At 30.5% G+C, this 13,730-nt stretch overlaps 1 pseudogene; it reads right to left on the bottom strand.

Moving 5' to 3' along the window:
• Positions 1 to 3,072: 3,072 nt before the first annotated feature.
• Positions 3,073 to 13,433, bottom strand: LOC107019047 (annotated as a pseudogene).
• Between the last annotated feature and the right edge of the window lie 297 nt (positions 13,434 to 13,730).

The raw sequence follows: 13,730 nt of genomic DNA, 5'->3' as shown, positions 1-13,730 counted from the left end.
TAATTATATCACACTAAATTTATTCTATACTATTAGAAAAAATTTATTAATATCTTCTTTTTTTAATCTTGCTATTTCTTGCCTCATCTTTTTATTCATTTTTTATTTGTGAAAAAAAAAAGAATAAAATTAGAAAACTATACTTCAGATATTATTTTAGGATTTACAAACTGAATATTAGAGGACATTTAGATGTTTCTCGATCTTTGTTATATTGAATTTCTATATAGAATTCCATTGTACAATTTTGGTAGATCCGTTGATGTAATTTTCGGTGGCATAAAATGATTAAACTTGCACAAGTATATTCTAATGAATTCATTTATATAACAAATCAAAATTTTGATTTACCTGAAGCAGTAAATCTTCTTGTGGAATGATTCTTCAATTTTGTTAATTTACCTTCATATCCTCTTGTTTGACTCCATTTGTACAAACAAATAAATTTTTTATTTATTTGAGGCAATAAAACTTTTCAAAAATTCAATTACCTGAAGTAGTATATCTTCTATTGCAATAATTCTTCCATTTCGTCAACTTACTTTTCAATTATGTGCTCTCATGCATAACTTCATTTGTATAAACAAATCAATATTCTTGATTTATATGAGATAGTAATTTTGTAATTTTTTTTTTGCAATGAAATTGGAATTTTATTTGTTACTTTCAGATTATGTACTCTCCTATTTATACTTTTTATTTGATTGTAATAAGTTATTGACAACCGTTATAATTCTTCATACTCCATTAGAACAATAAAAATATTATTTATGTAAAAACTTTTCATTGTCCTCTTTAATTGTTAGTTAATAGATGCATTATATGTATTTAGTAGATTATTATTTTTTTTTTAAAAAAAAAAGTTTAAAAAATTGAGAGAAAAGATAAATTGGAATGGAGTTCATATAGGCATGCCACATCAGCTTTTCTATATTCAGCTTTATATATATATATTGATTTATTTGAGTGTTTTGTATTCTTCTAAAGAAGTATTTAGTCTACTAAATTATTTTTTGTTAATATTTTGCCAAAAATTTAAATTTGATTATGATATTTCAAATTAATTAAGAACGGTTACTAATTTTCAATGATAAATTTTTTAAATATGATTAATTTATAAATAGACGTGTAAAAAGAAAAAAGTACATACTTTTACTATACTACTTGACAAGTATTTAAAGGTGTAATAGTTAATTCAAATCTTTAAATACAAAATTGTATAGGATAAAAATAATCAAGACATATATGTCAAGTTTAATGTGTGGTTGAATCGAGCCAGAATATATTAAAAACGAGAAAAATAATAATATTACTCAAAGAGATCGATGGAGCAATTCACCCCATAGAATTAAATCGGACCAATACTTATGAACGTTAGGAGGAAAAGTCATTTCCACACATTGGCCATTATGAAATCATTCCACGAGTGAAATTGGACCTAATTTTTTACTTTTAAGCATCATTCATTCTGTTATTATTAATTAACTTATTTCTTATATGTTTAGTTACCTTAGTTGAAACAATATGTCTTATTTATAAAATTCCATAAAAATTCAACGAAATTTTTTTTTAAGAATAAAAAAATAAAATGGGTTGAGACTTGAGAGAGAGTAGCCAACAACTCATGGTTCAATTCCAATTTTTGAGAATTCATATACTCAATTCTAACTAATTTGTTAGAGTCTAAAGCAAAGTAAATTATTAGTATGCACATTTTACTTTGAAAAGAAATCAAGTTATTAAATCCAAGTTGACATAAAAATATAAAATTGGAAACCAAAGTAGTAGAGTAGGGAAGAGACTCTTCTCCCGTACATAATCTCTCCAGTTTCGTCATTTATCTCTTTAATATTTTGATATGTGTCATACAAATAATTTTAATGGCTCATATTTGTTTATCTAACTAAAGAATTTTATCATCATTAATATTTCTCTCACTTCCTTCATGTGCTTAGAATCCATTATTCTATGTTATAGTTTATTTTTTCAAACTTTTTTTTTGTTGTAGCAAATAAAAAATAAATTTCAGGATTTTATTTATAGTGTTGATATTTGGAACTTTAAATACATTTTATTTTTAATCATTGATATTTTTCCAATTGATAGCCTCTCTCGCAAAGTTCAATTGAAATTTCTCGAGTCAAACCCCACCACTATTTTTACCTTTTCGTCTCAAAAAGCTTAGTTTCAATTTTCATATGTTATTTTTTTAAGAAGTTCTTTCTCTGTTACTTTTACGAAATGACTTGGCCAATAAGTTCTAGGTAATTTCCAAATCTAGCTTCTTTGGAACCCCTCTTTCATCACTTATTTTCATTTATTTTGTTGGATTATTCAATATCTATATATCAAAATTTTCAATATCAGACTTAGTTAAAAAAGAGGAATGTGTTGAAATGGTGGAAGAAGAAAATTAAATATGACTAAGAAAGGATTCTAAGTACAAAATGAAAGTGAGAGAAATATTAATTATGATAAAATTATTTAGTTAATCAAATAAATCTGAATCATTAGATTATTTGTATAACACATCGAAATATTAAAGGGTAACGAAGAAACTGAACAGATAATGTACCGGAGAGCAGCTTCATCGGTAGAGTAGTACTCTACTTTTTACTTTTTTATTTGAAAAGGTGGTTAATTTTTTTTTCTTTTTCTGAAAGAACAAGGCAAGATTGACAGTACACACCAAAAGCCCATAATTCCAAAGATAGAAAATATAAAATTAATTGTACAAAAATTACAAAACAAGCATAAAGTACAATATATTTGATAAATAAAAGTCAACACAACCAAATAAACTTTCCCTAAAAGCATATACAGCCAAGAACTTTAAAAAAAAAAAAACGTTGTGACACGTCTATTTGTTCACCACCAAACAATGTAACAAACAAACATTCCGTTAAATCTTACATTTATAAAATATAAAAACCAGAAATAGATGCAACTAAACAGAGAAAAAAAATAATCACCGCAATCAATTCAAAAAATCGAATTTCTAAATTTTTCCAGAGCAGCTAATAAAATCGCTTGAGCTATGTGAAGAAGAAAAAAAAAGGTGGAGGAATGATATATATTTAGAAAATAACACTGCTATATTACTGAATGAACTCTTACATTTCAAATCAAGGCGCACAACTTAAGAGTTGCCCAGAACTTTTAAATACTAGTAATTAATTAATTAAGAAGCATATAATATAAAATTAGTACATTAGGTCAGCCTGCAAGATGTAGTACAAAGCTTTAAGCATTTTGCAGCTTAGCTGCAAAAATACTGAGAAGATCTGGATACTGAAATATGTCTCCCATTATGTTGTCTCCTGGTGATACCTGAAGATTTCCTGGAAAATAATCCACTGGAAATGATGACAATGACGATGACGATGATAATAATCCAAAATCACTGTTTAAACCACCATTATTACTCTGCTCCTGTTGTTGTTGTTGCGGTGGTTGCAGTTGTTGAGAGAAAATATTACAAAATTCTCCTTTAGTTGAGTAATTAGGTAATGATGATGGAACAGATTTAATGGGCTTGGGCTTTGGGAAAAAACCATTTAAAGCCTCTTCTAATAATCCAGAATCAGATGACTCAGATGGAAAAAAATCCATTCCTGCAGCAGAATCATCATTTGCGGTAGCACTACTACTACTGTTGTTGTTGATAGTACAGTGGACAGTGTTATCGAATTTGGGGACTTGAGTAGTCATGACAGAAGAACTGGGAATCACGGTGTTGCTGCTATTAGGCAAATACGAACAGAAGCTGTTCGTATTACGATTCATCGTGAAATTCGGCAGCTGTTCGTACAAATTAGGCATGTTCATGCTACTAGTTACGTTCAAATTATTAGTATTATTATTGTTACTGGAATTTGAACCCAGAAGTTCACGAAACAGAAGCATATTCAAAGAATCATTGCTTTTCTGACCGATCACATGACCACGCCCCGTAGAACCATAAGGACTGGAGGAATGAAAAAAGGGTCTATTAGACAAATCCTTAAGAGTATTAGAACTCTGGTGATAATAAGGCGATGTTAATTTCAAAGAGTTATAAGACGAATGAATATTAAACAACGCATCATTCGTAGAAGTGGGTTGGGTAGGAGTAGGGCAAGGTGGGTAAACGAAATTAGTACGTGCTTTAACACCGCGCATTGCTCTAGCAGCGCAATCGTAAGCACAAGCAGCTTCTTCAGCGGTATCAAAAGTACCAAGCCACCTTCTTTCTTTTGATTGAGGGTCACGAATTTCAGCTGCATAACGTCCCCAAGGACGACGACGAACTCCGCGGTATCGCACCGCGGAGGGACCAGTAGTAGTATCTTTCAGTGATCTTTTGTTTGATGAACAAGAAGATCTAGTTTTATTAAGAGTGGAAGAGTTTGTAGTGTTTTGGAGTGGAAGATCAGATTCTTGATTAAGTCTTCTCATTGCATCTTCCATTTTTTTTTTTTGTAAATATGAAAAAGAAAAAATTGGTGGAGATTTTTTTTTTCTTAGGACAAAGTAGTTTGTGCAGGAGAGAATGTATGTAGTAGGGATATATGGATTTTGAGGTTGTATTTATAATGGTATTTGTGTTGTAGTTGCATCAATAAAGAGAATTTACGCGTTGCAAGGGCATTAAATAGAAAGTAACTACTCTACAGCTAGTACTACAAAGCAACTCAAACACACACTACTAGAAAATATTATTTTTTTTATAATCGCAGTAGTCGAATCAGCTTTCTCTCGATCTTAACTAATTTCACAAGTTAACTGTTACTTTCCAAAAACAATAGGCTAATTCTGTTCGTCAAAAGTTATATAGATAAAAATATAATCACGTAGTACTATATTTTTTTCTTCAATGAATTTTGAATATAAGATTTCATAGTTTAACAATCAATGCATTGATCAATAATCCGAAGTTATTCTCAAATATAATTTTGCACTCATTTTGATTGAATCAATTCATTGTAAAAGTAGGTACATATCGAATAATAGATTTTCACTAATAGTAAAGCTTTATAATTTGTTTGTTTGAAACAATAATATTGTATTTCATGATCGTCGTGATCGAATCAGCTTTCTCGCATCTTAGTTAATTTCACAAGTTAACTGTCACTTTTCAACAACAATAGACATTAGGTAATTCTGTTCATCAAAGCTTTACAGATAAAAATAGAGTCACATAGTATATTTTTTTCTTCACTGAATTTTGAACATAAGATTTCAGAATTCAATAATAACTTCATTGACCAACAAGCCGCTCAAATATAATTTTTCACTATTTTTTATTGAATCAATTCATTGTAAAAGTACATAACGGATAATAGATTTCACTAATACTAAAGGTTTATAATTTGTTCATATGAAACAATAATATATTTTTTTATTATTTCCATCGACTTAATCCAAATATTTGTGTAGGATAGCTATACTGAACAATTCTTATAGTAAGAAATTTTCAATTAAAAATAGTAACTAAGAAATTTCAAAGAGAAAATAGTTACTAAGAAATTTCAATAAGAAAATAGTAACTTTCTAGTACTGGTGATATTTTATTTTTCCTTTTCTAATTTGATCTAAATTGCCTTTACTTATATGAGATGACTCATAGTGTAATAAATGTCTAATTGTAAATTCAAAGTTTACCAATCAGTGCTAGTATTCAATAACTTTTACTTATAATTACCAAAAATATGATTTTACATCATAAGTTAGTGTTATTTAAATTCAATTTCACCTTATATGAGAGTATTTGATGGAATACAAACTTTCAAAATGTTAAACTTTGATGTATATTAATTGTGAATTATAGTAGCATTAAATAGTAAGTTAAATAGTTGTTTGATAAAGAAAACTAAAGGGATAACATATCAAAATTTGAAAATAAAAGTAGTACGTTTAATGAATTTAATTTCTTAAAGTTTCCTCACTTTCATTTCAAAATATTTTTTACAACTACTAATATTTTTAATAGTAATGATAGATGAATAATGTAACAAACCAAAAAAACTAGTCATTTGAAAATAAGGTGCCTACAAACGATGTCGTTGCATATATTTGATAATACATAATCATCCAAATTCTATACGATGCTCCTGTTTATTTTCTCATTAATTAAAAGAATAAATGTTGCAACTACCATTTTCAATTACTATATTATCTCCAACATAATGTATTTAATTTGTCAATCTAGCGTCATGATGAAATTTTCTTTTTCATATAATAATAACGTGTGAGTTTAATTTTATTATTTTTTTCCTTCCTTTGATGCTAATGTATTTCATCGAATTCTAATAAGACCTGATATTTTCTTTAAGCTAAGTTCCTAATTTATTTTTGAAAAGGAGGAATGAACATAACATTATCATACAAACTTGATAATTATTTCCAAGTTTGTACTTTAATAATTTAAAAGTTGAAATGAAAACCAATTAATTGAACACGAGTGAAGCATAATTAAGTGGTGTAGAAATTGATACATACAAACTCATAATTAGTAATAATGGTTGAACGACGTTCCAAGAAATTAGTTGGGGGAATGTGACAGCTAAAAGCGTGATCATGCAGTAAAAGCCTTTCATCTATTTCCAACACCGTTATTATCTCCGTTAACGATAAAAATTTTGACTAACATTTTATTATAGTATAACTTTTTCATATATTAATATACAAAATATTGTAATTTAGTTTGAATATTTTATTTAAAATATCGAATTAATTTAATTATGAAATATGAATTTTCTAAAACCATCACATAATCAATAAAAGTAAAAGAAGAAAATATATACAGTAGTACAAAAGAAAAGATATAGAAAATAATTGTTGCATCAAATATTTCGTACTTACGGTGTATTCAAAGAAGCGTTGTGTTTCATTTGTTAATGAATGATTTTTACAGTTTAATCGTTTGACCTTAGATTACACCTAACCAATTTTATTACTGTATTACTCTGAGGACGCATTTGATCGAAGAATAAATTATGTTGAGATTATTGTTTCGTGAATAATTATTTTATGATTGTTATTAACTTATTAATTTTGGAATAAGTTAACTTGTAATTTTATTCAATCAAACATGAATAAACTTATTCTAAAAAATAATTTCAAAATTAGTTATCTCTTATCATTCATACCAAACAAGTTTTCAAATAACAAGATACCACATTAATTTATTTTTATTTTTAAAAAAGTTAGGTATTAATTAATGAATGAACTATTTACACATTAATCTCCACGCGGATGAGATGGTGAAATAAAATGGTGTGGCAAAGATGGAAATTTGTGGGGGGGGGGGAATCAAAATAGATTTTTTTTTTTTTTAAAAAGATCCTTGATAGTAATTTTATTTTTTAGCAACTAGAAATAATAAAAAATTAGCATTAAGCAAGTATACTTGTGTTTTCAAAATTTGAAATAGAAACAATAATATTTTTATTAAGATGTCAGTCTAAAAATTTCCATTTTCACGTACGAAACATATAGTATATTTATGAAGTTCTTAAATATTTTTATTGAATGGCATTAACTCTGGAGCCTTTGCCTCAAAAAGTAGTTCGTACATTCTTCTCAAATTATTTTTGGACTATTTACATTTCAAGATAATAATAACCAAAAAAAAAAATGTACACAAATTAATATTACTGAACCAGGATTTATCCTTCATAAATGTATACAAATTAAATTCAAATAAAAAATAATTATCACATCTTTTTAGTTCGTTCATTCCAAAAAAAAATATCTTTGGCAAATCTATAATCATATCATTTTTATTACTCTATGATTATATTATTATTGCGTCTCATTGATCAATACTTTAGATGTACGTTGGTAACAAACATATCAAAGTCATTTTATAAATTTGTACAATATCACATTTTTTAATTTTCTATTTAACCTATATCGTTTATATTAAATTTAAATCGCGTATTTACCGTATCGAAAATAACGCACCAAACAAGAGAGAAGGGGTCAGCATCAGAATGTCCAAATCCAACATAAAAGCAAATAGTCGGGATTTACGGGCAAGAGGATATATAAGATGACAGACTAATTTTTTTTTATTAAAAAGAAAGTTAAATATTTTTATTTTTGTTATAAAAAAAGGAAGATTTAATTTTATGGGGAAGTTGAAAAGCTTTTTTTTCAAACACAATATCCCTGTGAATGATTACACTGGCGGCGTTCAGAATTTGTTCCTCCTACTATAGTTTTTTTACTTTTAATGGTTCATTTATATACAGAAATATGAAGCTAAATTTATTTATTTTTCCAATTATATACAGGTAATGTTCCCTGCTTTTTTGTTCTTTAAGTTATTATTTGTAATTTTTTTAGGGTTTGAAAACCAAGAGTTCATGTTCACATGCCATTGTCTCAAACTATAGGTTTTTATAGCTAGGGTCTTTATATAAGGCTGGTGGATGTAACCTAAAGTTTTAATCAGTAAAAATAATGGAACTTTGTCTACTTTAAAAAGTACCACTAGAATTTAAAAAACTAAAATATATATATATTTCAACATGCATGTTTCTTGTTCTTTGAATTTTTGAGTGAGAAATAACCTTTTTTCACTTGAAAAATACTTTTTAAGTTTTGTGGAAAAAATCGATATGATATATTATCAAAATTATTTATATTTATTGCGTTTGAAATTAATTATTTAAGTGTATGTATCAGTTTCGAGCTAAAAATTACTTGCCAAAGTTACCATTTATACCCAAGCTAATTGAAATTGGATTAGAGATAATTATGAGATTATTTTCTTTGTGTTGTAAAATCAAGATTATAAGAAGAAGACAAGAGAAGTAGATGTAGAAGAAGACTTTCTTCTTATTCAAGTATATGTAAGTTTCATATGTATATATTACAATAGTGAATGAACAATCCTATTTATAGAGTTAGAAATCACTCCAAAGGTCACCATATTAAGTATCATAATAAATAGATACATTCTTATCCAAAAAGGTACATGTAACCTAGTGAATATGAATGGTTGTTCATGTACTAACTTTATGGACTATCCACTTATTTAATGGATTTATAACACTCCCCCTTGGATGTCCATAGATATTGTGCCTCGTTAAAACCTTACTAGAAAAAAACTCTGTGGGAAAAAATTCTAGTGAAGGAAAAAGAGTAAACATATCTTTTAATACGCATTTATTTGTTGCCTCATTAAAAACCTTTTCTAGGAAAACCCAATGGGACAAAACCTAGATTAAGGAAAAAAGAGTACAGTGCGTATTTTACTCCCCCTGATAAAAACCACGATTCAGATGGTTAAGTTTCCGCATTCCAATTTTGTGAACCATCTTCTCAAGAGTTGAGGCCGGTAAAGATTTGGTAAATAAATCTGCTGGATTATCACTCGAACGAATTTATCGCACATCAATATCACCATTCTTCTGGAGATCATGTGTGAAGAATAATTTTGGTGAAATGTGTTTCGTTCTATCTCCTTTTATAAAGCCTCCTTTTAATTGAGCTATGCATGCAGCATTGTCTTCAAAGAGTATTGTGGGTATCTTGACGTCACACTTCAAACCACATCTTTCTTTGATAGAATGTATTACTGATCTTAACCATACACATTCTCTACTTGCTTCATAAATGGCTATTATCTCAGCATGATTTGAAGAAGTAGCGACAATAGACTGTTTCGTAGATCGTCATGATATAGCAGTACCTCCGTATGTGAACAGATAACCTTTTTGTGATCGAGCTTTATGTGGGTCAGATAAATAACCTGCATCTGCATGGCCAATAAGATCTGCACTATCTTTTTTAGTATAAAACAGACTCATATCACTAGTTCCCCTTAGATATCGCAATATATGTTTAACTCTATTCCAATGTCTTCGTGTAGGGGAAGAACTATATCTTGCTAACAAATTAACAGAAAATGCTATGTCAGGTCTCGTAGCATTAGCAAGATACATAAGTGCCCCAATTGCACTAAGATAAGGTACTTCTGGACCAAGAGGTTCCTCATTCTCTTCTTGAGGTCGGAATGGATCCTTACTCACTTCAAGTGATCGGCCAACCATTGGAGTACTTAATGGATGTGCTTTGACCATGTAAAATCGTTTCAAGATTTTCTCAGTAAAGGCAGATTGATGGATGAAGACCCCGTCTACTAAATATTCTATTTGTAGTCCAAGACAAATTTTTGTCTTTCCAAGGTCTTTCATCTCAAATTCTTCCTTTAGATATTCAATTGCCTTTTGAACCTCTTCTGGAGTTCCAATGAGATTAATGTCATCAACATAAACAGCAAGAATAACAAATCCCAATGTTGTTTTCTTAATAAATATACAAGGACAAATGACATCGTTTATATAACCTTGTTTTATCAAGTACTCACTGAGGCGATTATACCACATGCGCCCTGATTGTTTTAAGCCATATAATGACTTTTGTAATCTGATTGAATATATTTCCCGAGATTTTGAACTACATGCTTCAGGCATTTTAAGTCCTTCTGGAACTTTCATATAAATTTCATTATCAAGTGAACCGTAAAGGTAAGCTGTAACCACATCCATTAGACGAATTTCAAGATTTTCATGTACAGCTAAACCGATGAGATATCGAAAAGTTATTGCATCCATAACAGGTGAATATGTTTCTTCATAGTCGACACCAGGTCGTTGAGAGAATCCTTGTGCAACAAGGCGTGCCTTGTATCTTACAATCTCATTTCTCTCATTTCTTTTTCGTACAAAGACCCATTTATAGCCAATTGATTTAACATCACTAGGCGTTTGGACTACTGGTCCAAAAACCTCACGCTTAGCAAGTGAATTCAATTCTGATTCAATTGCTTCTTTCCATTTTGGCCAATCATGTCTTTGTCGACATTCTTCGACGGATAGAGGTTCAAGATCCTCATTTCCTTGCATAATGTTAAGTGCAACATCATATGCGAAAACATTATCCACTATGATTTTTGATCGATCTAAACTTATCCCATCACCTGTAGAAGAACTTATTGAGAGTTCTTCATTTACTTGAGTCTCGGGTTCACTGATTTCTTCAGGAATATCAGGATTAATCAGATCTTGAATTTCTTCGTGAAATTCTTTTGTAGTGTCATTTTTTGTACTTCTTTTTCTAGGATTCTTATCTTTTGAACCCAATGGTCTACCACGCTTCAGGCGTATTTGTGATTCAGAAGCTATGACACTTGTAGATGGTCCTTTTGGGACGTCGATTCGGATAGGCACATTTACTGCAGGAATATGTGACTTTGTTATCCTTTTTGAATCAGTAAATGCGTCTGGCATTTGATTTGCTATGTTTTGCAAATGGATGATCTTCTGGACCTCTTGTTCACACACAGGGGAGCGTGGATCAAAATGAGATAATGACGAAACTTTCCATGCAATTTCACTTTTAAGTTTATTTTTCTCTCCCCCTAATTGCGGAAAATTTGTTTCATCAAATCGACAATCTGCAAATCTTGCAGTGAATAAATCTCCCGTCAATGGCTCAAGGTAGCGAATTATTGAGGGTGAATCAAACCCAACATATATGCCTAACCTTCTTTGAGGGCCCATCTTGGTGCGCTGAGGTGGTGCTACAGGCACATATACAGCACATCCAAAAATTCGAAGATGAGCAATATTTGGTTCATGACCAAATACCAATTGTAATGGGGAGTATTTATTATAATGAGTCGGTCTGAGACGAACAAGTGATGCTGCATGTAAGATAGCATGACCCCAAACAGTAGTAGGCAACTCACTTTTCATAAGTAGAGGTCTTGCTATCAATTGTAAGCGCTTAATAAATGACTCAGCAAGGCCATTTTGAGTATGAACATGAGCTACAGGATGTTCAACTTTTATCCCTACCGATACGCAATAAGCATCAAAAGCTTGGGATGTGAATTCGCCAGCATTATCAAGACGAATTGTCTTAATGGGATAATCTGGAAATTGCGCTCTTAATCGTATCATTTGTGCCAATAATTTTGCAAACGCCAGGTTGCGAGATGATAAGAGGCACACATGAGACCATCTTGAAGATGCGTCTATTAGGACCATAAAATATCTAAACGACCCACTAGATGGGTGAATAGGTCCACAAATATCCCCATGTATTCGTTCCAAAAATTGAGGGGATTCAATGTTAACCTTCATTGGTGATGGCCTAGTAATCAATTTGCCTTGGCAGCAAGCAGCACATGAAAACTCATCATTTGTAAGAATCTTCAGGTTCTTTAATGGATGACCATTTGAGTTTTCAATGATTCGTCTCATCATTATTGATCCAGGATGACCTATTCGGTCATGCCAAAGCACAAAAGTCTTTAAGTCAGTAAACTTCTGGTTTACGATAGAGTGTGCTTCAATCGTACTTATTTTTGCATAATACAGGCCAGAAGATAAAGTTGATAATTTCTCCAACACATATTTCTGGTTTGAGACAATCTTGGTAATACCAAGGTATTCAACATTCATTTCATTTATTGTCTCAACATGATATCCATTTCGGCGAATATCTTTAAAACTTAACAGGTTTCTTGGGGATTTAGAAGAGAACAAAGCATCTTCTATGACAAGTTTTGTCCCCTTAGGCAGAAATATAGTAGCTCTTCCGGAGCCTTCTATTAAGTTTGAATTACCAGAAATTGTAGTAACATTTGCTTTTCTTCTAAGCAAGTAGGAGAAGTATTTCTCATCTTTGAATATGGCGTGCGTTGTTCCACTATCAATTATACAAATATCTTCATGATTGATCATTGAGGTATCCATATATTCTTCAAGATAAAAGATATAAAAGAAATAAACATTATAATATTATTACTAAACAAAAACAATACACAACCTTTTAGTTATTTACAAATCTAGGAAAACATATTCATACTAGTTCATATAAACGACGAAAATGAAATATATTTATATTATCACAGACCCATCACCTATCAGGTGATCTATCTTTCCTTCGGGGTTCTCAAAGAAATCCGCTACATCTAGATGCATGGGTTCAACAGTATCTTCCGTGATAAAGTTGGCTTCTGCGTTATTTTTCACCTCCTTCAGGGAAGCTTGATATAACTCAACCAGGTGCCTTGGCGTACGACAGGTACGTGACCAATGTCCTTTTCCTCCACATCGATAACATTTGTTGTCTGAATTTTTCTTCTGCACTACGTCATGTTTTTCATTCTTCTTTTTACACTGCTGGTGTTGAATGTTATTATTTAGTGCAAGACGATCACCATGATTGAGATTTCTTCCTCGACCACGACCACGGCCACGACTGGGGCCACGACCTTTTTCACGCTTAGATTGGTGAAAATTTGCCGTATTTACTTCAGGAAATGGCATAGAACCAGTAGGTCGACTTTCATGGTTTTTCATCAGTAAATCATTATGTTGTTCAGCAACAAGGAGATGTGAGATTAATTCGGAATACTTTTTAAATCCCATTTCTCGGTATTGCTGCTGCAGAAGCATACTCGAGGCAGGGAAAGTGGAAAACGTTTTTTCCAGCATATCATGGTCAGTGATATTTTCTCCACATAATTTTAATTGTGAGATAATTTTAAACATGGAAGAGTTATACTCACTGATAGATTTAAAATCTTAAAGTCTCAGGTGGATCCAGTCATAACGTGCCTGTGGAAGGACGACCAACTTCAGGTGGTCATATCTATCTTTTAAATTGTTCCACAACACCAGAGGATCCTTAACAGTGAGATATTCCATTTTCAAACCCTCATCAAG

Source organism: Solanum pennellii, chromosome 5 (genome assembly GCF_001406875.1).
Source record: "Solanum pennellii chromosome 5, SPENNV200".
NCBI classification, from domain to species: domain Eukaryota; kingdom Viridiplantae; phylum Streptophyta; class Magnoliopsida; order Solanales; family Solanaceae; genus Solanum; species Solanum pennellii.
Note: the sequence above shows the minus strand (reverse complement) of the source record. Positions and strands in the feature narration are given on the sequence as shown.